Source organism: Ambystoma mexicanum, chromosome 11 (genome assembly GCF_040938575.1).
Source record: "Ambystoma mexicanum isolate Mex_15411 chromosome 11, UKY_AmexF1_1, whole genome shotgun sequence".
NCBI classification, from domain to species: Eukaryota; Metazoa; Chordata; class Amphibia; order Caudata; family Ambystomatidae; genus Ambystoma; species Ambystoma mexicanum.
In genome coordinates, this window is record NC_090934.1 from 1,013,307,228 (window position 1) to 1,013,329,430 (window position 22,203).

Genomic DNA, 22,203 nt, shown 5'->3' on the forward strand with positions numbered 1-22,203 from the left:
GATTGTCATGGAACTTTGAAATGAATTTAGGTGAAAACCTAGCGTATGTTCTTAATACCAATTTGTCTTTGTGGATAACAAAGAAAGGGTTTTGCACTGACAAAGCTTGCAGTTCACTGACTCTCCTTATGGAGGTGATAGCCATCAGAAAAGGAATTTTATATGTGAGGTGTTTAAGGATGGACTTATGCATAGGCTCAAATGGGGGTCCTATGAGCTTTGCAAGTACTACATTTAGGTCCCACTGTGGTGGCGGGTTTGAAATGGGAGGGTGAAGTCTTTTTACTCCCTCCATGAACGTCTTAATGACTGGGATTTTCCACGAAGAGACCTTACTTTGAGAAGTGGTGTACGCATATAGAGTCGCCAGGTGAACTTTGATTGAGTTAAATACTAGCCCTGAGTCTAGTAAGTGAAGCATGTCATGAAGAATGTGTGTTGCAGTGCATTCTATTGGGTTTATTGGTTTTGACTGGCACCATAATACAGATCTTTTCCACTTGTTAAAGTAACAGTGTCTAGTGTTTGGTGTATGTGCCTCATTGAGGATTTCTATACACACCTTTGGAGGTAGATTTAAATGGCCAAACTCTGACTTCAGGAGCCAAGCTGCCAAGTTCATATACTGAGGTTGAGGGTATAATGTTGTCCCACCCGTGATGTGTGAGCATGCTGAACGGCCACTGGAGTTTGATTGGGTCGCACATCGTCGGTTTGGGCAGATGTGGATACCAAGTTTGCCTCGCCCACATAGCAACTAGGATTAATGTCACTCGTTCCTTGTGCATCTTGTTCACCACTTTGCTCATCAGAGGAGTTGGGGGAAAAACGTAGCCACATTTACCTGACTAGTTCATCCACAGGGCGTTCCCCTTGCAGTGGTGTTGGGGAAACCTAGATGCGAAGTCTGGGCATTGCGTGTTTTGTCTGGGGGTTAAGCCCCATTGTGTCAAGATCCCATCTACAATATCTTTGTCGAGTTGCCACTCGTGCTCTTCTTGTAGAAGATCTCTGCTTAGTGAGTCTGCTAGAGAATTGAGTTCCCCTGGAGCATGTTGTGATGTTAGGAACATGCCCCGCTTGGGTGCCCAATTCCAGATTTTGTGTGCTATCCTGGACAGACTGGGAGAGTGTGGGCCCCCTGCTTGTTTATGTAAAACATAGCTTTGGTGCTGTCTGTGAGTATTTGTACTGTCTGATATGACAGCTGTGCATGGAAGGCTTGTAGAGCCTTGAGCACTGCTAGAAGTTCCAGTAGGGTGATGTGATTCTGGGCTGTGATCCGAGTCCACAGACCATGCGCTGTGTGATGAAGGTAATGGGCGCCCAACCCGGTGAAGGCTGCGTCTGTTGTGACAACCGCTTGCACTGAAGGATTGTGAAAGGGTTTCCCCCTTTAACAGGTTCTCCTTTGTCCACCAGCACAGAGTTTGTACTAGGGTTGGCGAAACAACCACTAGATTGTCCCACTGACCACTTGCCTGAGACCACTGTTTCACCAAGCACTCTTGCATCGGGCGCATGCGCAATTGTGCGTCCGGCACTAGGTAAATGCAGGCTGCCATAATTCCCATCAGGGGCATCGCATTTCGTACCATCACCTGATGACCGGCTACATACTGAGGTGTTTGAAACCACATGTTTGGGACACTCTCTTCGGAGGGGTAGACTGGACCGAGGTCTGTTTTGATTAGTGCCCCCAGAAATTGCTTTACTTGGCTGGGCACCAGACGCAACTTTTCATTTTTGGAGAAGCCCAATTGAAACAGCAGACTGATTGTTTGCTGAGTGTTTTGAAGACACCTGTGAGGAGAGTCCCCAGTAATTAGCCAGTCGTCTAAGTAAGGGTACACTGAAATTGACTGTTTTTGCAAGTGGGTAGCCACCACTGCTAGGACCTTTGTGAATACCCTAGGGGCTGATGCAATGCCGAAGGGTAGCACCTTGAATTGGCAATGCTTGCTTCCCAATTTGAATCTCAGGTATTTTTTTGTGCACTGGCAACATTGAAATATGAAAGTATGCATCTTTCATGTCCAAGGTTGCCATGCAATCCCCTATTTCTAATAGTGGGATGACTTCCTGCAGCGTTGTCATCCTGAATTTTAGGTGTTTGACATATGTGTTTGCAGGGTGCAGGTTCCAGCACTCGGCGCATAGTTTGATATATCTTTGGTAATAGGAAGTACATTGAATATATACCTTGATTTTGTTCCATGAAGGGCACCAGCTTGATGGCTCCTTTCTGTAGTAGGATTTGGATCTCCTCCTTGAGGATGTGGAGGTGGTCAGAGGACATTCATCCTACATGAGGTGATGGTGGTGAGGTGTTTTAAGAAACTCTACCGAGTATCCTTTGGCCACTGTATTGAGGACCCAGCGGCCTGACGTTATTCCCTCCCCTTGCTAGGCGAAGAGTGTTATGCGACCCCTGAATGGGGACGCATGGGAGGGAACGTGGATCGGTCTGTCATTTGGAGGCAGGGTTGTTGCGCCTGTAGAGGCTGCAGCTCTGCCTCGTCCTTTCGCGCAGCGGAACCCATGCTACTGGTAGGGCGTCTGAACATGCGGGCTGTAAAAGGAGGCACCAGACGTGCTTGCCCAGGCTTGGCCTTGTTTTCCTGAGCCTTGTGCCCGAATGTTTCGGCGCGTGTTGAACACTCCCCTCGGAACGAAGGGCTTGCTAGAAATCTGACCGCATGTCTTGATTGTTTCAAGCTTCTTTTTCGCTGTCTCCAGCTGGTTGTCGACAGCTTTGCCAAAGAGGAGACTCTCCTCAATGGGCATGTTTAACAAGGTTGCCTGCGTCTCTGGCTTAAATCCTGAATCTCCAAGACAGGAATGTCTTTTCAGGAGATTGCCCTATGCAATGACCCTTCCTGAGGTGTTTGCGGAATCCGAGACATTTTGTAGGATGTTTTGGGAGACCTGTTTATCCTCGGTGGTGATTTTAAAAGTTGGGAGTGAGCCTGTTCTGGTATTGAGTCCATGTGCCGCGAGACCTCATCCCACTGAGTGCTGCTGTAGCTGGAAAGCAAGGTCTTGGTGTTTGCTGTTCTGGTGAGGTATGCAGCAGAGGTCGAGATATGCTTACCTAGCGTATAAAGTCCCTTGTACTCCTTGCTGGGAGGTGCCTCAGAGGTGGAGAGTGAACACCAGCTCTCTTTGTGGTAGTGGTCACCACCAGAGAATCTGGCTTGACGTGACCCCTAATGTAAAGATCTGAAGGAGAGTGCCTGAAAGATTTTTTCATCCGTGGGTTAACCGGCCTAGTAAGAGAGGGGTAGGCAGGGACAGAGAGACCCTCTTCTTGATGGACTCAAGGAGTGGAATAGCCAGGCTAACAGGCTTTTTCCCATTGAGAATATCTTCAACAAAGTCGGTCACTAATGGACTGGATTCCGTGGTGTGGAGGCCAAAATGGTGAGCCGACTTTTTTAGCAGCTCATTGTAGAGAGATTGGTCTGCAATAGTAGAGGAGTGACCGCCCTCAACTACAGAGGGGTGAACAGGGTCGATGTAAATGAGGTCTGGCTCGTCCTTGTCCTGAAAGTAGGTGTCCTTACCCTCTTGGCCGTGGTCATTATGAATAGCCACCCACTTGTCCTGGTTAGCTTGTGTGGACTGTATGTCCCCATAAAGAGATCCTTGTGAAGGCTCCCCGGGTGGCAAGGCTGGGGCAGGGAGAGAGGGTGTTGCCAACACTGGTGGAGTTATAGGGGGCTTCTCAGCAGGCCATGAGGGAGTGGGAGGCTTACTCATGAAGTCCAAAGAGAATGAAATCTTACCCATGGTGTCCTCAAACTGAGATTGGTTCCAAGGGGCAGCAGACAGGGTGGATCTTGGCGGCTCCGGAGTCACCTTTGGGGCCACAAGAGGTGCTACTACCAGGAAATCCGCTCCAGGGTTTCTTTGGGGCTCTCCCAAGGGCACTTTTTTGAGATGAGGATTCATCCTCGTAGTGTCCAGAGGCCTGAGAGGCTTGTTTACCCTGAACAGAAGACTCCTTGTGGTGTTTTTCTGGGCGAGAATTTGATGTGTGCTTCTTCTACGGCTGTTTTGGTGTCTCTGCATCAGCTGGTGTTTATGCATGCCCTTCGCCGGAGTGTCTGCATGTTCACCTTGTGGTAAGCCCGTAGGGGGAACCACAGCAGGCACATTCGGTATTAAGTCGGTGGGGCGTGAGGCGCAAACCGACGGCATGAGGTTGGGCTAGGGGGTATATGTTTATGAGAGGAAGTGTGTGCGTGTACGCCGGCGTTGCCAGAGACCTTCCTCACAGCAGCACTCTGCGACTGCCTCTTGAGGCTGGGCACGGGCATGCAGGATCTAGATTGTTCCACAGTAGTGTCCTCGAGCAACGAATCGGAGTTTCAGCTGCCTCGGCCTTCGTGGTCTGACTTGAATATCCCGACGGCTGTTTCCGACTCAGCCGACATGGCATATGCCGCCCACCTCTTGGTTTGGCGCTCCGTGAGGGTCTTGGGCCTAAAGAGCTTGCACACCGCGCAACGGGATTCGAGGTGGTCACGTGGAAGGCAGTGGTTGAAAACACTTTGTCGACCCACAGGAATTTTCTGTTGCACTTGGGACAGAACTTAAAGGGGGTGCGCTCTATAGTGGAAAGCGGACACAGAGGCAGTAGGACAAAGGCAGTGGGGTCAGAAAATGGGGGTATGTATGTGTTAACAAAGAACGATCAGTCCCCTCACTCTCCCTACTGGTTAGGCTGAATCCCAGTGTACGCCAAAGTCTGTCGTTGCAACAGAATGTCTGTTAAACCAGGATCAGTCGTCAAGGTGTTCCAGGGAAGCAGCGTTCGAATGAGTGCGTCGAACGCCAACGACAGAAGAGGTTTGAATGAGTTTAACTCTTAAAAGTAGCTCAAGCTATGGACGCTGTGAAAATAACGTGCCACGATGGTGGAAAAAAATAATCGGAGGGACCTCGATGCGTGAGGAATCATGGGTACAGGGTACGTCACACTAGGGATAGTATTACAGCCACGCCCTGTTGATGTCCCTTTTTGAACTTCAAAAAACTTTATGTGCAATACTCAGCAGCTTTCACTAGATATCGGCCTATGCAGAGCATGTGATTCCAAGCATATTTACAAGCCTCAGAAAGATATATACACATACATGGAAGACAGCTCCCATAGTTTAGACATGTTAGACGTATGTGAAAAAATTCTACCTGTTGTTGGATCCCTGGTGGTAATGGCGCTGGATCAGACTGTTGTCACTTGTTACAGTGATGCCTGAGTGTTTGCTCACGGAACCACTGCTGGAAACAGTTAGGTTTTCATGTTGTTTGTTTTTAATGTTTAACGGACAATTGGTTGCCTTGGTCTTGCAAGCAAGTATTTGTACATTTGCATGACGAAAGAAAGCCAACACGTGTTTCGACCAGGGGTCTTTATCAAGGCTGTGATACGTTGTAAGCGCGACAGGGCGTGGTGGTTATGAGGTGAATTGCCATGAGTTGCCAGTTGTTGGTTAGACATATGGTAGACATTAAGTTGTATACATTTCACATTTCATAGGTGCACATACAGTTGACATTAAGGTGGTGTGTGGTGGTTGTGAGGTGACACAATTACACACATCCAATTATACACATTTAGTATGGTAAAGGCAGTATCAACACAAGCAGTATGAATGACAAGGGAGAAAGTTGACCAAGAGTGAGAGAAAAAAAATGGAAGATGGCGTTGGATGAATGTGGGCAAGCGCCTAAATGACTGCTAAATAGGTTAATGGGGATGGTGGTTCTTACCGGAAGAGTCTAAGACTGGGTGGTCCTTAGATAAATTGCTGGATAGCTTCTGGAAGGAAAGAACAGGAGGTAATTAGTGGGGGAAGGTCTTGAGTGTGTGCACAATAATCACCTGCAAATGTATGTGTGGCGAGGGGAAGGTTGGACCAGTGTGTGCCAGGGGACCAGTGGCCTATGGGTGTCTGAGTCTTTGTGAAGGCCTGAGCGGAAGTGGTGTTCTCAGGGAGGTTGCTTAGACGGTGGTGGATGGCATGGCGTGGTAGTGGCAGAGGTGGGGGCGAGGAAGGAGCGATCACAGGCATATAACCATGGTGCGGGTATTTTATACCCTAGTGGGGCGTACGCTGCAGTGTCATATGCAGGCTGGCAGTCATATTGTCTGGCGGAGGCGTGGCACATGAGGGGCACCGAGTGCCTCTCTGGGTGCTATGAGCATGTTTGCGGGGGGCATGGGCTCCGGTGTCATCTACATAGGTGGTTGCAGCAAGAGCGCCCAGCAAGGTGGCGCAAGGTCCTGTTGTTGAGAGGGGGGGGGGGGGTCGAGTGACCAAACTGGTAAGGTGCTAGTTACTCCTGCATGGAATCTTATTGTTAGATCAGGAGCAATAATAAGAGGGTAGCTCAAGAGTTGGTTACAACTGCGCATATACCCAATTGCTCAGAGGACGCTAGAGTTCAGTAGCGGCTGCCACTAGTGTGACATGTAGGTGAGTGCGAAGGAAAGGGCAATAGCCCGTGTATCCTGTGGTTGATCACGTCGGAACACTGTGGGGAAAGAATGCAGGCTCGCTTGCCAGGGTGTGTAGCTGTGCTGACGCCAAGTAAGAGGTGAGAAGGAAGTAAGGGACCCGTTGCAGGGGGCATGGATTGCAGTGAGGGCTATTCGCGGGGGAAGGACAGGTGTGCGCGATGTGAAATGGGAATCGGGCTCAGGGTTCTAACATTGGGGTCCCCATGGAAGGGGTGCTCGCATTGGTGAATTGCTAGTGATCTAGCTTACCTGATGGGCCCGGCGGGGCCTCAGTGTACACTTGTTGCGGCTCACGACGACTGTTAGATCCTGTTTGCCAAGAGGCGTGTATTGATATAGAAGCGTCTCTCGAATTGGTTCACGGGGTCCCGGTGAGACGCGTGCTCCGACTGGCCGGTCCAACGTTGGCGCAATACGAAAGTAAAAGCGGCAAGGCAAGATGAGTGTCTAAGGATGTAAGAAGGCCAATTAGGCATGTAAGAGGTGGTAACGTCCTACACTAATTTCTCGCTGTAGGGGCTGCTAATGTGCACAGTGATGATCGGACTAGCCCAGCAGGCATGTCAAAATTGGTAGCGTCAAGTTGGATGGGCTGCCTATGTACACAACGGAATGGGGGACCTTGATAATGATAATTGCACAAAGGGGCAGAAGGAATGAAATCCCAGAACGCTGTAACTGATGACTGGAGAGGCTGCTTGTGTGCACAGCAGTTTTGTAGGCAAAATGTTCCAATAGTGTGCATGCTGAGCGTGCTGCATTAAGTAAAATGCAAATAGGTATATCAATAACCTGATAATGATAATTGCCCAGTGGGGCATGTGGGAGGTGATCCCATAACGATGTACTAATGATTACATCGGCTGCTTGTGTGCACAGCAGTTTGATAGGGCAAAGTGCCAACATTGTGCACGCTCTACGTGCTGCATTAAGGAGAATTCTGGAAGCTATATAAGGGCATGCAAAGGTTGGCTTATTGGACATAGTTGTGTTCTGATTTGACATCCGGGTGGGTGGCTAGCGTTTGGGTAATGCGCATGTCGTAATGTTACTCCATGAGGCATCGACAATGCTTTGTGTTAGTGAGTGGAGACAGTATAAAGTAATAAGGGGGCAACTGTCAATGCCAGGTGAGCCACTATGTGGTGGCTGAGGTAATATAGATACCTTAAGGTTCAGGAAGTCTAGTACCGGCGAAGTTTGTCACGCGTCGAAGTTACCGAAATGGCAGGTGTCTGTTGTGCGAAACTGATGGAGTGTGTTTCACAGCAGCTGAAAGATGCCTGTGATGCTTGACAATTGCCACATATGTGGGTACATCGACAGGGGTGGGGGCCCAAGGGGAGGCCAGGTGCTAAAGTGGCAGTTCCCGTGCTGTCGGGAGGACCACAGCGATTGTAGACATTTAATTGTTCATGGGTAGACACAGAGAGGGTGATAAGTCAGAGGAAGACATTAAGCTCATGGTCGGTGTTGAGGCCTAGGCTGACACTCCTATATTTGCAGATCAGTTTGGCCTTGCATTGTCCTGGTCTCAATTCTCTGTCTCCTCCTCTTGCATCGAATTTTAAGAGTTCTATCCCGATGAATCGAATGTCCTCTTTCCTCTCCATCTGATGTTTCTCCTGCCAGTGCAGGGCCAAGGGGTATCTTGCGTCCTGTGATTTCAACAGTCCCAGGTGTTCTCTTATCCAGGTTCTGAGTTCTCTAATAGTGCTGCCAATGTATTTGAGATGGCAAGTGTAGATAATAACATATATGACAAATTTTGATTGGCAGATAATGAAATCAGTGACTTTGTGATTGTGAGTGCCCATGAAGTCGATCAAGTTGGCATTCTTTGCATGTGGGCACATGGAGCAGGTGCCACATCTGTAAAAGCCCGCTAATTTGGTTGATGACAGCCAATTGTCTCTTGGAATCGCATCCGATGACATGTAAGAAGGGCTCAGCATCGTCCGCGGGGTGGGTGCTTTGCTATATGACATTTGAGGTTTGTCTGGTATCCAATGCTGTATGTCCTGATAAATGCTGAGCAAGAGCTAGTGTTTGCCTGAGATTTTTTTTAACCTGATGGCTGTCCTGGTGAAATCTTGTTACATATCTGATGGCATTGTCCTTGGCTCCCACTATGATCTTTGGGGTAAGTAATGTTTCACGTGCTGTACGTTTTGCTAAGCTGACAGCTGATCCAATTGCTGCTTTGGTGTACCCTCTTTCCGAGAATCTGTTACATAGGAGGTCACATTCTGCTTCGAATGCCCCAGAGGTGCTGCAATCTCTTTGTGCTTTGATAAAGCATTCTGCTCCTCTCCTCTTCCCTCCCCTCTCTCTCCCACTTCTCTTCTCTTTCAGCCACTGAAGTCTCATCCACCTTAACTTCCTCCCTCTCCTCTACTCTTGATCATCTTTACCCTCTCTCCTCATTCCGACCTGCTCAACCCTGGCTATCAGCTCATCCTTCCTCCATGCGCCGTCTTCTTAGGCGCCTTGAACATTCCTGGCTCAAACACCCCACTACCTCCAACCAATCTGCTTACTTCTACTATCACTCCCTCTATGACTCTTGTCTTAACTCTGGTAAGCACACTTTCTTCACCAACCTTCTCCACTCTCGGTCCTCTCACCCTCCCTGTATCTTCCAAACCTTAACTCAACTTCTCTCTCCACCTACCCTCGATCATTCCATTGCCTCTCCTCTCTCTGCCTCTGATCTTGCCACCTTCTTTTCCAACAAAGTCCTCAATCTCCGACAAACTATCCTCTCCTCCCCTTCTAATTCTCCTCTCCACCTCCCCCTCCCTTTTCCGTGTCCTCATTAACCCCTATCACTGAATCCGAAGTTGCCCTCCTCCTTTCTAAAACCCATCCCACTGCCTCTTCCTCTGACCCCACACCTACCTCCCTCACCCCCCAAATCTACCCCCTCTTCATTCCTTATCTCACCTCCCTTTACAATACCTCTCTTTCCACTTCCACCTTCCCCACCCATTTTTTTAAGCATACTACTATCATCCCCATTCTCAAAATACCCACTGCTAATCCCCATCTCGCTTCTAACTATCGCCCCATCTCTCTGCTACCTTTCCTTTCTAAACTCCTAGAACACATTGTCTACTCTTAACTCTCTGCCTTCATCTCTAACCATTCTCTCCTCCCCCCTACCCAGTCTGGTTTCCGCCCTCTTCACTCTACTGAAACTGCTCTCACCTCTGTTTTCAACTCTCTCCTCTCTGCCCGCTACTCTAAGCATTTCTCTATTCTGGTCCTACTGGACCTCTCTGCTGCCTTTGACACCATCGACCACCCTCTACTCCTTAGTAATCACTCTTCATTTGGCCTTAAAGACTCAGTTCTTAATTGGTTCTCCTCCTATCTCTCTAACCGCACCTTCTCAGTCTCCTGGGGTGGCTGCACCTCCCCAATCTCTCCACTCAACCAAGCCGTTCCCCAAGGTCCTTGGCCCCTTTCTCTTTTCACTCTATACTTCCCTCCTTTCTACCATAATCTCCTCCTTTGATGTCTCACATCATTTCTATGCTGATGATACCCAGCTCTTCCTCTCTTTCTCCTCCTTCTCTCCTGACATCCACCATAAACTTTCTTCTTGACTCTCTGCTATTAAATCTTGGATGTCCTCTCACTTCCTTACTATTAATGCGCAACTGAACTTCTTTTCTTCCCTGCCAACACTCTTCCTTCTCCCCCCCTCCTCTTTTAATTTTCTTTCCTCCTTCCCAACTCTTCTCTCCCCATACCCGCAACTTTGGTCTCCACATTGACCCCCACCTCCCTCTGTCTCATCACATTTCCCTCACTGCCAGATCTTACAGTTTCCACCTATACAACATCTGCAAAATTCGTCCTTTCCTAACCTTCCAAGCTACCAAACTCCTCATCTCCTCCCTCCTCTTCTCCAGACTTTTCTACTGCTGTACTCTTCTCTTCGGACTCCCCTCCTCTCACCTCTCCCCCCTCAAATCTGTATACCACTCTGCCATTCGCTCCCTCTGCCTCCTCTCACCTCACAACTCCATCTCCTCTTCTCTTAACTCACTAAACTGGTTCCCATTTCATTCCCAGCTCAAATTTAACTTCCTCTGTCTAGTCTTCAAAGCCCTCTATGGTCTTGGGTCCTCCTTATCTATCCGCTCTTCTCACTTTTCATACTCCTTCTCGTTCTCTCCGTTCTGAGGATCACTTCCTCCTCTCTACTCCTCCTCCCCCCTTACTCCCTCCCGTTTCCGCTGCTTCCAACTTATTGCTCCCTTCCATTGGAACCGCTTTCCTCTCCCCGTCCGCTCCATCACCTCCTACCCCTCCTTTTGCACTTTTCTAAAATCCTATCTCTTCCACTCTCCCCCTACCACCCATTGTTTCCTCTCTCACTACTGAACCCACCTCCACCAACTCTCCTACCCCACTCTCTCATTTCTGTCGCTCTCTATTTGTACTTAACTTCATCATTCATGTAAATTGTTCTTTGTACTGTTTTCTGGTTTAGATTCACTGTCATGTATTGCGTGTTGTATTCACTTGTTCCTACAATAAATTCGCCTTTAGGAATGTTGTCAATTACAGATCTGCAGTGGCAACTAGTTGCAAATAATACAGAGTTAACTTCTGTGGGTTTCCTGTAGGTGGTTGTTTTCAGGATTTGGTTGTCCACAGTGAAATTTATGTCTAGAAAGTCAATTGTTTTGTTGCTTTGTGTCCAAGTGAGTTCAATGCCAAACTGATTGGTATTCAGGTATTCTTTGAAGGAGGAGAGGTTTCTTCAGGGGTTCCTGACCAAATCATGAGCATGTCATCAACATAACGATACCATTTGTGGATCGATAGTTAAAGTCACAGTTGGCGAAGGCATGAACCTGTTTGTATTGGTTGATGAAAAGGTTAGCCATGGCAGGAGCATATGTGGTTCCCATTGCAATTCCTTTGATTTTTTTTTGCAATAAACCCGGTTGAAAAGGAAAATGGTGTTTGTCAGAGAGAATTATAAAAATTATTTTGTTAATTCAAGATGTGAATAAAACGATGCTAAAGCCTTAGCATACGTGTAATCAACTGCTGTCAGTGCTAGTGTGTGATCTATTGCTTTATATAGTGCCTTAACATTTAAGGTCACCAGCAGACCGTGGATTCCCAGGTCTCTTTAGGAAGGAGTAGGGTATGCATCGTGTCACGTAGGTACATTGATATTTTAGGATCCTCAGGAGCCAGTATGTTATTAATATACTTAACAAAGGTCTCCGTGACCCAACCTATGGCACTGAGGATAGGTCTCGCTTCTGGTATTGTTTCAAAGGTTTTATGCACCTTTGGGAGAAAATATATTGTCAGCATCCTTGGATGTTTAGGTTTTAGATACTTGTGTTCTTCATCAGTGATGTGCCATTTTGTAAGTAGCTCCTTTGCTTGTCTTACAATGCTGCCAGTCGGGCTGTTTGCTAACTGTGCATAGCAGCCTGGAGTTGACATATTTGTGTTGGCCATTTCAATATAGTCTGTTCTGTCGAGTATGACCATGTTTCCACCCTTGTCTGCTTCCTTGATAATGATGCCCTCATTATTTTGAAGGGTTCTTGCTCTCCTGCATTCAGGTTACTGCTTCTATTGTTTTTACTGTGTCTCATCTTGTCCTCGAGTTAGTGTAGATCACGAGTGACCGCTTGCTGGAAAATGTCTATCGTGTTATCCCCATGAAATGGAGTTTAGGTATATCAATATTGAGGTCCTTGAGGATGTCTCCTTTAGTGTGGGTGATGCCAGCTGCATCTTCTTCCAAGTTCACTTGGAGATGGGTGAGATCCAGATTTGGCATGTCAATTTCACTGATTGTGGGTTTCGTTTTTCTTGTTGGATGCCAGTCAACCTCCTTGGCAAAAATGTTTTTGAGTTTTAATTTCCTGGTTTATTTGAACAGGTCTATATGTTCTTGGACAAGATCAGCTGGTGCTGTTGGAGCAAAGGATAGTCCCTTATTTAGCATGGTGGGATTGAGAGGGTAACTGGATAAGTGAAGAACCAGATTTAGCATTGAGGGTCCTTCTGTTGCAGTTGTGTTTGAGACCTTGTAAGCCTTAAGGCGCTTTTATATTCTGTGGTCATGTTTCTGACATCCAATTCTCCCGTGCCTCTCTTGTTGTTTCTCTTCTTGGTGATACATCCTCTAGTGGGTCCTGGAAGCGTACTATTTTGGAAGAGTTTGTAGATCTTGTGCCTTTTTTGTAACATTTGATCTAGTCCAAAACATTATAACCTTTGTCTCTATTGATGTTGGTACTTGCTGAGGCTTCACCAGTTTTCTTAGGAGGAGCTATTGATCTTGGGGCTGGTTCTGTGTCGCTGTCAATCTCTTAACTTGCCGGTAAGCTGTTGGGTGTGCTCTCTCATGAGGTATTCCTGTAATGGTCATCGAATTTGGGTTGGAATGTGTCTACGCGATCATCTAGGTAATCTTGTTCGTCTCTTGCAAATTTCCTCCATTTCCTGAGCTTAACATCGTCTTGGTGATTCTTTAGGATTTCGTACATTATCTTGATGTTTTTTTCCTTAGTACTTGCTGGCGCATTGCTGGCTTTGATCTCTAATATGAGAGTGGCCATTTCTGTTACTAGTCTCATATGCTCCCAGTCGGCGTGTTCAATAAGAAGTTGTATGTTTAATGGATTTTTGCATTCGAATAAACTTTTTTGACTGACTGAATAAGGAGTTGTAACATGATTTTGGAGCCATTGGTTAGGTTTTCCTCCCATTTAGGGCTAAGTCTGCATCCTCAGGGTTATTGAAGTAAGGGAAGATGACTATTCTGAGGGCTCGACGTATTTTATCTTGTTCCGAGTAGGTTTGGAGAGTAAATATCTCCCAAAATGTGTTTATCTCCTTGGTGGAACATTGCTCTAATTTGATGAATGTTTGGTGAAGATTCTCCGGTGTATTAAGACTTGGTGGGGAAAGCGTGGTCAGTTGATCCTCTAGGGAATGTCGTCGTCTTTCCTGGATAGTAGGTAGTCCGCCATTTTTAGATCTCTAGCAGTAGCGAACCTGTTCCATGGTGTGGTCCAGGGAAGGTAGCAGCTTATAGGAAATGTCGGATCCCTGCGCCGATATGCTTAGTAAATTGTGTGTGTGTGTGGTACTTCCTGCAGCAGTTCCAGGGTTCCTGTGGGACAGAGCTCCCGAAGTCCTGAGGTTTATGAAAAAATACTAGCTGTTGTTGGATCCCTGGCGGTAATGGCGTTGGATCGGACTGTTGTCACTAGTTTCTGGGCTAGTTTCCGTCCCGACCGGCTTGGTCTGATACAGACAGAGCGGCTACCAATTGTCTCCAAGCATCTAGTCCACCATCCTCTGGATCCTCATTTCTCCCTCTAGCCTCTTGCCACACCACTGTTTCCGCATTCGCCCATTTCGTTAGATCCCGCTACCATACTTGTGCAGACAATCTTATCTGCGCTTTTCAACTCATCGATATTCTGCGTTTAGCCAGTATGTACGGTAGGTCCTTTAGCTTACTCGTATGCTTAGCTCTACAAGGCCTTGGGAAGCCCACAACAGACCCAGGGGGAAACTACATCCAGGTTAATCTCCACTTTAGCCATGATTCGGGCCACTTCTCCCCAAAATCTGCCTATCCCGGCACAGGACCAGAACATATGTACCAACCCCGCATTCTCCACCTCACACTTCGGGCACATTTGTGTTCCCGCATGATTGAACTTAGAAATGTTCTCTGTCTGGGGTTAGGTATTCTCTGTCAGTCACATATAGTTGAATTTGTTGCAACCGCACATTCGTTGACACCTTCTTGTGGTACCCTTGCACTCTGCCCCATAACCCATCTGACACTGGTTCTCATATATCCACCCCCCAATTATGTCTCATGCAGACTACCTCTTTACTCACCTTAGACATCAAAAACGTATATGGGATACATTACTCACCGTAATCGTATTTCTGATGCTTGTATCTGCTTAGATTCACATGCTGTGCATAGGCCGACATCTAGTGGAAGCTGCGGAGTATTACAGTTTGTTTTTCGAAAGTCGAAAAAGGGCGTCGACACAGGGCGTGCCAGTAATACTATCCCTAGTGTGACGTCCACTGTACCCATGATCCCTCACGCGTCTAGGATCCCCAGATTGTGTTTTTCCTGACATGAGGTAGCATGAGGAGTAGCGTGAGTACAGATAGTCCAAGCAGATAGACAGAAAGGTAAGACTACAAGCAACCATGCGCCTTCTCTCGGAGGGGAGGAAGGGTGGGTCGCATGTGAATCTAAGCAGATACAAGCATCAGAAATACGATTACGGTGAGTAATGTATCCCTTCTGAGGCTTGTGGAATCTGCTTAGATCACATGCTGTGCATAGATTAGCGAGCAGTACCAGAAGAAGGAGGTGGGATGTGAGAAGGGTCATGAGCAAACAGGTGTCTTAGAACCGCTTGTCCCACTTGTGTATCTGTCTTGGAATGAGTGTCAATGCAGTAATGCTGAGTAAAAGTGTGAATAGAGCTCCAAGTAGCTGCTTTGCAAATGGTGTCGAGGGGAACATTTGCAATGAAAGCCAGAGTGGCCCCAATGCCTCTAGTAGAGTGGGCCCTTGGTGTAAACGGCAGAGTCTTTTCAGAAAGAGAGTAACACAGCTGTATACAGTTGATAATCCACTTAGAGATAGCGCCCTTAGAGACGCGATCCCCCTCTCTGCCTGTAGCTACGGAGACAAACAGTTGATCTGTTTTCCTTAGCGGTCTGGTTTTATTTACATAGTATAAGACCGCCCTACGCACATCTAGGGTGTGTAGTTTCACCTCAGCCGAGCTTTGTGGGTTTTGGAAGAAAGCCGGAAGCTCGATGGACTGGTTTACATGGAACTTGGATATGAATTTAGGTGAGAACCTAGGGTGTGTGCGTAAAACCAGTTTGTCCTTGTGGATAGTAAAGAAAGGATCTTGCACTGACAGAGCCTGAATTTCACTGACCCTTCTTATGGAGGTAATGGCTACTAAGAAGGCCGTTTTATAAGTCAGGTGTTTGAGACTACTTTTATGCATGGGTTCGAAGGGGGGCCCCATGAGCTTAGCTAGCACCACGTTGAGGTCCCATCCTGGCGGTGGGTTCGAAATAGGAGGGTGAAGTCTCTTTACTCCTTCCATGAAGGCTTTAACCACTGGTACTTTCCACCACGAGACCCTGTTATGGGATGTGGTGTAAGCCGAGAGGGCTGCCAGGTGTACTTTCAGAGAGTTAAAGACCAACCCTGCATCCAGCAGGTGGAGCATTTATGTTACAACGTTGGAAGGAGTGCAATCAACCGGGTTGATTTGTTTATTCTGGCACCAGATAACGAATCTTTTCCACTTGTCAAAGTAACAGTGTCTTGTATTTGGTTTCCTGGACTCTTTTAGAATGTCCATACACCTCTGTGGTAATTTGAGATGTCCAAACTCTATGACTTCAGGAGCCATGCTGCTAGGTTCATAGAGTTGGGTTCCTGATGCAGTGTTTGACCTTGTTGCTGGGACAGAAGGTTGTACCAGGCTGGGAGTCTGATGGGGTCGCACACCGCCATCCTGCGTAGGTGTGGAAACCATGGTTGTCTCGCCCACATGGGAGCAACTAGGATGAGCGTCATTGATTCCTTGTTCATCTTGCACACCACCTTCCTGATGAGAGGAGTTGGTGGAAAAGCGTACGCAAACCTCCCTGACCAGTTCATCCACAGGGCATTCCCCTGGGAGTCCGTTTGGGGGAACCTGGATGCAAATCCTGGGCATTGTTTGTTTTCGCTTGTGGCGAATAGGTCTATAGTGGGGAAACCCCACTGAGAGAAGAGATCTTCTACTACGTCTCTGTGAAGGACCCATTCGTGTTCTTCTGGGAGGGGGTCTCTGCTTAGAGCATCCGCTAGGGAATTGAGCTCCCCTGGAACATGTTGCGATGACAGGAAGATGTTCCGTCTGAGTGCCCATATCCATATTTTCTGGGCAAGCTTGGACAGATTTGGCGAACAAGTCCCTCCTTGCTTGTTCAGATAGAACATGGCTGTCGTGCTGTCCGTCCTGATTTGCACCGACAAGTTCAGTAGATGGGGCTCGAACGCCTGCAGCGCTCGGAATACTGCCAGAAGCTCTAGCAGATTGATGTGGTTCTTGGCTACTGAGTGAGACCAGAGACCCTGCGCTGTGTGGTGGAGATGGTGAGCTCCCCAACCAGTTAGGCATGCGTCTGTAGTAACCACTGCCTGTACTTCGGGATCGTAAAAGGGTTTCCCCTTTGCGATATTCTCTCTTGTCCACCAGTGTAGGCTTTGTACGAGTGTTGGCGAAACGACCACTAGATCGTCCCACTGACCACTTGCCTGAGACCACTGTTTCGCCAACCATTCCTGCATGGGACGCATGCGCAGACGCGCGTGGGGGACCAGGTAAATGCATGACGCCATCATGCCCAGTAACCGCATAGCTTTGCGTACTGTTATCTGTTGACCTGACTGATAATGCGGAATTTGCAGAAGTATATTCCGAATTCTTTCTTCCGAAGGGAAGGTCAATTCTCTCTGAGTATCTAGGATCGCTCCTAGAAACTGTTTTGAGGTGCTTGGCACCAGACTTGACTTCTTCTCGTTGATAGAGAAGCCTAATTCGTGGAGGAGGTCGATAGTCCTCTGAATGTTTGATCTGCAGATTCCTGGGGTTTCCCCCGTTATGAGCCAGTCGTCTAGATAAGGGTACACTGGGATTGCCTCCCTGCGTAGGTGTGCAGCTGCCACCGCCAGTACCTTGGTGAATACCCTTGGTGCTGAAGCTATCCCGAAGGGCAGTACCTTGAATTGGTAGTGGCGACTGTCCACCTTGAAGCGCAAGTATTTTCTGTGCGCCGGGAGCATGGAAATATGAAAATAGGCATCTTTCATATCCAAGGTTGCCATGTAATCCCCCCTTTTTAGGAGTGGGATTACCTCTTGTAGCGTGGTCATACGGAATTTTTGGGGCTTGACATACTTGTTGGCAGGCCGTAAGTCCAATACTGGGCGCATTGTTAAATCTTTCTTTGGCACAAGGAAGTAAGTTGAATAGATACCCTTGTTTACCTGGTGTCCTGGGACGAGTTCTATCGCGTCCTTTAGGAGCAGATTGTAGACTTCCTCGAGGAGGATCTTTTGATGTTCCAAAGAGTGGACTTTTTGTCTTGGAGGGTGGTTTCGGGGACGTTGCAGTAATTCTATACAGTACCCCTTGGATACTGTCGACAGCACCCATCTGTCGGATGTTATCCCTTCCCATGCCTGGGTGAAGCTGGATATTCGTCTCCCTACTGGGGTTGCATGGGAAGGGACCCTGAAATGAGCGTCACTGCTTTGGTGGAGGCGTGCCGCCTCCTTTACTGGGGCTGCCTCTGCCTCTACCACGTCCTCTTCTACTAGCCCTACCATACCCCTGGGTAGACTGTTGTAAGTTGGTGTTCCACTGTGTACCCTGGGTGTGGGAATAGCTATTACCTCTATTGGAATTTTGGCCGCGGGGGCGACGAAAATTGCCGTTCCCTCTTTGGTTAGGTGGTTTTGTAGTTAACTGGCCAAGGGATTTGAGGGTGTCGAATTCCTCCTTAGCGTTTTTTAGTGCGTCCTCGACTGCCTTTCCAAACAGGAGATCACTTTCCACTGGTTTGTCTAAGAGTGCAGCTTGTGTTTCTGCTCTGAATCCCGACTGCCTCAACCAAGCATGTCTTTTGATGACAGTCCCCTCTGCTATAATTCTACCCGCATTGTCTGCGGCGTCTAAAGTTGCTTTTAAAATGCAGCCTGAGACGTTTCTTCCCTCTGCACAAATGCGAGCTAGCTGGCCTTTAAGGGGTTCGGGAGCGGAATCTATTAGTGCTGCCACTTCTTCCCACTGATGGCAGTTGTAGCTGGCCAACAGTGTGGTGGAATTCGCGATTCTGGTTTGGTAGGCTGCCGTGGAAGCTACTTTTCTACCAAAACCATAGAGTTTCTTACTTTCCTTGTCGGGGGGAGCCTCCGAGGAAGATAATGGGGTTCCAGCTCTCTTGCGGGTGTTAGTTACGACTAGAGAGTCTGGCTTAAGTTGGCCTCTAATATATAGAGGGTCCGACTGGGCTGCTTTAAACAGCTTCTCTACTCTCGGGTTTACAGGTCTTGTCAAGTTTGGGTTGACAAGGGATGGTGCTATTCTGCGTTGAATAGATTTCAGGATGGGAATGGTCTGGGCTACTGTCTTCCTTTCCCCTATTAGTTCCTCCGCGAAGTCCCTCTCTTCTTGGACACCTTGTGTGTCTATGTGGAAGTGGTTAGCTGCCCGAGAGAGCAGTTCATTTAGGAGGGGCTGATTATCTATTGGGGAATCAGACACCGGGGCTTCCCTTTCGACTGGTGAGTCCATTCTGAAAATATCTGGGCTATTTTCTGGCTCATCCTCATCTTCGTCCTCCCCGTAATAGTCTGACACTGCGAGATCTTCTGGTGTCTCGAAATCCTGGCCCTCTATAAGGGAAGAGTCTCCTTGGCCTGTAGGGAAAAGGCAAGAATAGGGTTGGACCTCGAAGGGTTCTGAAGCCTTTACTGGTGTCTCGACCCGGGGCCTTTTATTTGAAGGGATAGGGTCCCTTGAACCTGAGGGAGAAGATTCCTGAGGGTTTAAAGCTAGTAGTTGGTCAGGGTGTCTTTCGAAGAAATTTGCTAAGGAGGACATCCTTGACATTACTCTGTCAATGTCCTCGCATGACCAGAGTTTAGAGCTTGGGGTGACCCTGCTGGAACTCTCTAAGGACTGTCCCTGAGAAGACTTGGACGGGGAAGTCAGTTCTATTGTTGTGGGGGATTGCAAAGGTTGTTTCCTTTGTTGCTTACCCGCTTCCCCGTGGGTGGAAGTGTGTTTACCCTTTCCCCTATCTTTCGACGCCTGGCGTCGAGGATCGGATGTGGAATCCCTGTGTTTCGAACTAGGCTCCGAAACTGGGCCCTCCTCACTCCCAAGAGATGTACCCTTTCCCTGGGGTGTGGGCTGGGGATGGAAGCCGTGTTCGTCTCCCGACGAGTGATCTTCCGTGATGTTAATGGGCGAGGCACTCTGTGCAAGTGTGGAGGCTTGCCTGACGTCGTGCGGCGACCTCGACCGGGACCGCCCAGAGGACGTCCTTTCGGACCGCTCCTTTTGTGCCTCTTTCCGAGGTTTCGACGACGTCGAATCTCGGGTGGGTTTTTTGTGTTTAGTGTGTGTATGTGTAACGCTCTTGTCGCCGGGGGACTTCCCCATAGTCGCCGGGACGGACGACCTTCCGAGGCCGGGGACGTGCGTTAGGCTGTCTTTCGACGCCTTGGTGCCCTCGCCGTCCGAAAGTCCGGCGTCGCTGCCGTCGCTGAAGGTACCCTCCGCCTCCATAGCTGCTAGCTTGGCGTGGTGGGCCCAACGCTTGGTGGAGCGGTCCTTAAGAGTCTTTGTCTTAAACCTGCTACAGGCCCTGCAACCCGCCTCGGGGTGGTCTCTGGGCAGGCAAAGGTTGCACGTAGCGTGCTTATCTACCCAAGGGTATTTTTTATTACACTTGGGGCAAAACTGAAAGGGCGTACCCTCCATACGCGCCTGTGGGCAGCGGGCAAGTGTGTGTAGGTAAGAAGGTGTTTCTAACCGAGTGTGGGAGTGTACCACCCCCCACTCTCCCTACTGTAGGGCCGAGGCCAGCGGCCCAGGCCCGAGCCGAGGCGGAGCCTCAAGGCCCAATCCGTCGGGTTTCGACGTTGATCTCCTCCCCGGTTCGGCGTCGAGATGCTGGTCGACGTAGGGGTGAGAAAATGGGGCAAATTAGAATTAGTTTTAAGTGTAAATATGGCAAAGCCAGGGAACTCCGATGAAGTGCTTCCGACCAGAATGGCGGAAAAAAACAATCTGGGGATCCTAGACGCGTGAGGGATCATGGGTACAGTGGACGTCACACTAGGGATAGTATTACTGGCACGCCCTGTGTCGACGCCCTTTTTCGACTTTCGAAAAACAAACTGTAATACTCCGCAGCTTCCACTAGATGTCGGCCTATGCACAGCATGTGATCTAAGCAGATTCCACAAGCCTCAGAAATATATATATATATACACACACACGGGAGACCTGATGTCCCCTTTCTGACACATCGTAAAATGTCTCTATCACCGCCTGCTCTGTAGGGCCAGTGTGGCCTCAGACCACATGCTCTTAATGATATGTAGTAATCGAGAGTACGTGATGTGCTGTCTCCCAATTTAATCCCTTGTCCTCCACCAACCCCTCAAAGTCCCAGGGCTTCCCGTCTGCCAATACATCACCCATCGTCGCTATCCCAACCTGTTCCCACCACCTCCTAACATTCAGCCTGACCTGTAGATCCACTCCTTCCAGCGCCACCAATGATATCTGCTGGGAGCATGGGGTAGGATTGTTTATCAACTGACAAGCCCCACACCAAATCACCCTTCCCAGTTTCAACAACCGTCCCTCTACGAATCCTTGTTTTTTGGGTAGCCATATTATCTCATTTAAGACGTATGGGGTACTTTCAGGTGACAATTACACACATCCAATTATACACATTTAGTTTAGTAAGGCAGTGCCAACACGGGTGGTATGATTGACAAGGGAGAAAGTTGCACCAAGGGTCAGATAACAAAACAACAAAAAAACGGAAGATGCCGTAAATTGAATGTGGGCAAGCGCCTAAAGGACCGCTGAATAGATTAATGGAGATGGTGGTTCTTACCGGAAGAGTATAGGACTGGGTGGTCCTTAGATAAATTGCTGGATAGCTTCTGGAAGGAAGGGACGGGAGGGAATTAGTGGGAGAAAGTGTGTGGGTGCCCAATAATCACCTGCAAATGTGTGAGTGTCTCGGGGAAGGTTGGACCAGTGTGTTTCTTTTCACAAACCTCGGGACGATTTACTGAGTGGGCTTGGAGCAAGATGATCGACAGCTGCCTGGCACGGAAAAAGTCAGAGGTCTTTTTGCAGCTCAAAAAGGATTGTGGTTATGAAGCGTATTTTCGTTTCGATTATCAATTGACCACAGCCTTAAAAGTTAGTATGCAAGGTTTCGTTTGGGCATCCTTCCACTGGCCCATTTTACTGCCAAATGGAGCAAAAGTCGTACATCATCTGTTTGCCCACTGTGCTTTGAACCAACTGAAGACGAAGACAAAGTGCACTTTTTTTTGTTGCCCATTTTATCTTGTAGAGAGTTGCAATGGCTTGATGCACTAAAATGTTGCTCTTCTTTTTCATCTCTGATGGCCGTTTGTTTTTGTAACTTTCGTTTTTAAAAAGAGACTATTATCTTTTAATCACTTTATGGAGGGGGGCTGTTTGTCGTAAGTGTTGATTATGGGTTTATTTCAGAAGCAACAGCCATCTTTTTAGCAGTTTTATATTTGTTTGTACCAATTGACCTGTATTGTATTAAGGTTTTATGGTGTTTCTGCTGAAATAAAGATATTGGATACATATACACACACGCACGTACATACATACAGACATACCCTTATTACTCTAATTTGTAGAAGCTTGATGCCATGCGCATCAGCGCTATCTTCTTAAATTGATCTGATCCTTTTCCTGCCACTCCTTTGCCTCTTATTCTCTCCCTGCTCCCATGTTCATTTCACCACATGTTCCCGGTGCACCAGACAC

The 22,203-nt window shown here is 48.1% G+C and overlaps 1 protein-coding gene across 3 annotated transcripts in view; it reads right to left on the reverse strand.

The window, feature by feature from the left end:
* PAQR5 (progestin and adipoQ receptor family member 5) overlaps nucleotides 1–22,203 on the reverse strand; it is a 790,069-nt gene that overhangs the window by 148,604 nt on the left and 619,262 nt on the right. The window lies entirely within an intron of this gene.